We start from the raw sequence: 3,532 nt of genomic DNA on the forward strand, positions 1-3,532 counted from the left end.
TTGAGGCCAGCCACAATGGCCAACGCCTCTCTATCTATTTGTGTGTAATTTCGCTCAGCAGCAGAGAGGGTCCTGGAATAATAAGCTACAGGGACTTGTGTCCCATCAGCCCTGAGGTGGCTTAAGACAGCCCTGATCCCGTAAGGAGATGCATCGCAAGCTATGCTAACTGGCAACTGCTCATTGAAGTGAGCCAATACGCATTGGAAGATAACAATGCTTTGACCTCAGCAAAACTCCTCTTGTGGACCTTTGTCCACTTCCATGGGGCCTGTTTGTCCAAGAGCCAGTGTAACAGCTCTGCCACTGCGGCCTTGTGGGGGAGAAAGACATGGTAAAAATTTAGAAGTCCAAGGAAGGCTTGAAGCTCACTCTTTGACTTGGGACTGGGTGCCTGCTGAATCGCTTTGAGCTTAGATTCAGCAGGATGGATGCCTTTGGCATCTATACAAAACCCCAGGAATTCCGTGGACGTTACTCCAATTTTGCATTTTTCCTGTTTGAGCTTCAGCCCCGCTTTGCAGAAACACCACAAAACAGCCCAAAGCCTGTCAGACAGGTTTTCGACTGACTCCCCACCGATGAGGACATACACCCGGAATGTTGCAGAGCATTCACTCCATTACGCTTTGGAAAATGCCAGGGGCCATGTTTACCCCAAATTGTAGCCTTTGGACCTTGAAGACTCTCCGGTGAGTCACAATAGTTTGGGCCTCTGCCGTGGCGTCATCCACTGTCAGCTGCTGATAGGCCTGAGCCAAATCTAATTTGGCGAAAATGCGGCCTCCTTGTAGAGATGCCAGAATATGGCTCACTACAGGCACCGGATAGGAGTGCTGTTGTAATGCTTCATTTACCGTGCATTTATAGTCAGCACAAATGCGGACTTCTCCATTGGCCTTAAGTGGCGTGACAATAGGGGTTTCCCATGGACTACTATCCACCAGTTCCAAAATGCCTTGCTGCAACAGTTTGTCCAGTTCAGCATTGATTCTTTGCTTAAGAGCAAAGGGCGCCCGACGAGGCTTAATCCTGATCGGTGCAACGGAGGGGTCTAGCCTTAAAGCAATTGGAGGCCCCTTGTATGCTCCAAGCTCAGGGCTGAAAACATCAGTGAATTCTTTGCACACCTCTGAAAGGCTTGCCATTTGCACATTGTTTAACCCAGTCACCTGAATACCTAGTGCATCAAACCAATCGAGTCCAATCAGACTTGTGCGGTCATCGTCAACCATCATGACATCCAAAGGGCCCTCGAAATCCCTAAACTGCACCCCAAGTATGACATGCACTCGGGAATTCTGGAAGTCAGTCAAAATGAGGTTCGACAGCCTGAGCTTAACTCTTTGGCCGCTTCCGCAGCAAATCTGTTTGAGGGTTCTTTGGGAGATTATGGACAGAGCTGAACCCATGTCCAGCTCCATGTCTGAGGGGACCCCCTGCAGTTTGACTTCAAGATGAAGCTTTTTCTTTAGTAGGCGGTAGGCACCTGTTCTAAATACACTCCTTCTCATTGCACAAAAAACCACCCTGTTCTGACTGTGGATACCAGTACCTTTCCGAGGCAACTCTTCCGATGGATGGTCTTTCTTGCGACCCAAACAGACGGCAGCGATGTGGCCTTGCCAGCCAGATACCTGGCAAGTGGCAGTTGGTATGTTTGTGGCAGCCTCCACACCCGAAACACTGAGAGAAGGGAACTGCCTTGTCAAAGCTTTTGTCTGCTTGCCTTTGAGGTCTTCATTTTGAAGGCTTTTGCAACTGATCAACCTTGTTGTCTGGCTCTGAGTCTTCAACCCTTTCGGCGACCTCTTGATGGACCGTGTCCGAGGAAGGAGGATTCTTGGAGAGCTGCAAGGCCTTAACAGCTCCTCCTGCTGCTTGTTCAGCCGTTATCTCCCTCAGCGCGTCTTGGAAGGAGAGTTTCTTTAGCAAAAATCTTTTGCTGAAGTTCTCAGCTCCTCAGACCACAAACTAGCCAGTCTCATAGCCATTCTTCCAAGTCCTTAAATTTGCACGGCTTTGCAGCTTGGCACAGAGCAGCGATGAAATCTGCAGCAGACTCTCCTGGACGCTGGTCCCACTGTTCAAAAGCATGTCGCCAAGCAATGACCAACAGCTTCGGCTCAAAATGTTCTTTGAGCATTCTTTTCAGCTCTGCATAAGCAATGGATTCCAAGGGCGCTGGAGCAACCAAGTTTTCCGCAATGTCAAAAGTCTCTTGACACAAATACACAGCAGCGTCGTGGCCTTCAGTCCGTCCTCCCGAACTTGGTTGACTCTCAGATAATTTTCTACCCTGGCAACGTAGGAGCTCCAACATTCAGGATCTGTGACGTCAAATTCTGAAAGACGACCAATCTTCACCATGATGAATCTTGGCGGCCTCTTTCAATGCCTCATGCTGCATAGGCTTCCAAAGGGGTTCCAGGATGATTTCTTGTGGCACTCTCCTCCAGCATTTTCGTACTGGCAGGCAGAGCGAAGGAAGTTGGAACGCCGTACTTCTCAGTGTTTGCAAAGCTTTCTGTGGTGAGTCAGCCTTTGAATTTGCGGCAGCACGATCCCACCTTCATCGTCAATGTTCTGCTTCTCGCGTTGGTAGGCATTGAACGAAGCAGGAGTAACAAACAGGTACTTCTTTATTTCAAGCTAAACAGAACTCAGAACAAAATGGCTCTGCCCCTTTTTATACATTCAGCTTAGGGCACTGTCAGCCAATGAATGCAACATAGTTTCCCACTCAATTGCATACTAATGATTAGCCAGACAGTAAGTCTGGCTAGCAGGCCACATGGTCTGCTAATGGTTTCCTTGCACCTGCTCCAAGTTTAAGCTCAATACATAACACACTCATTAGAGGTACAGCAATATTCTTTGTATGCATCTGCCCATAGGCATAACTCAGAAATTGCAGGAAATGCAAAATATGGCAGCAAAACTGTCATCCTAAATATTATTGAGAGGTCACATAAAATGTATCTTAAAGGAACTTAAGCGAGGCTTAAAGTTGGTAAATAACATTTAGACCTTTAATATTTGACTCTTATTATTTGAGGATACAGCTTTTCTGAAAAATACCTTTTTTGTTTCCATTCAATTGTGTGGAAATAGAACAAAAAGTTTGCCTGGAGAAGGGTCATTGACCCAAGGCTTTGAGGAGAGTAATGTAAAGATGGGAGAAAGGCCTTCTCTGTTGCGGCATCTTGGCCTGGAGTAGCCTCCTTCTTAGGCAGCCAAGGTGAGTTCAACTTTATCAGTCTTTTCACTTTAGAGAACTTAGTGCATGATTTTCCTTTATTGTGATGGCTTATTTAACAACTGAATGTGAGGCGGCATTGTAAGTCTGTCATGGTCACATGATATTCCATTTAACAGTGCTTAGTAATAGTACACAATACTGGCATTCAAATATTTGAGCTGGTTTTCTTTCACCTACAGCAACTTGTCTCATGAGGGAGAATTTTGAGGCAATGGCTAGAGCATTATCTGTCAACTGTTGGGCTCTCAGCTAATACCTAAAAGGCCCAAT

This window comes from Protobothrops mucrosquamatus, unplaced genomic scaffold (assembly GCF_001527695.2).
Source record: "Protobothrops mucrosquamatus isolate PMUCROS unplaced genomic scaffold, P.Mucros_1.0 scaffold1353, whole genome shotgun sequence".
Lineage (NCBI taxonomy): Eukaryota > Metazoa > Chordata > Lepidosauria > Squamata > Viperidae > Protobothrops > Protobothrops mucrosquamatus.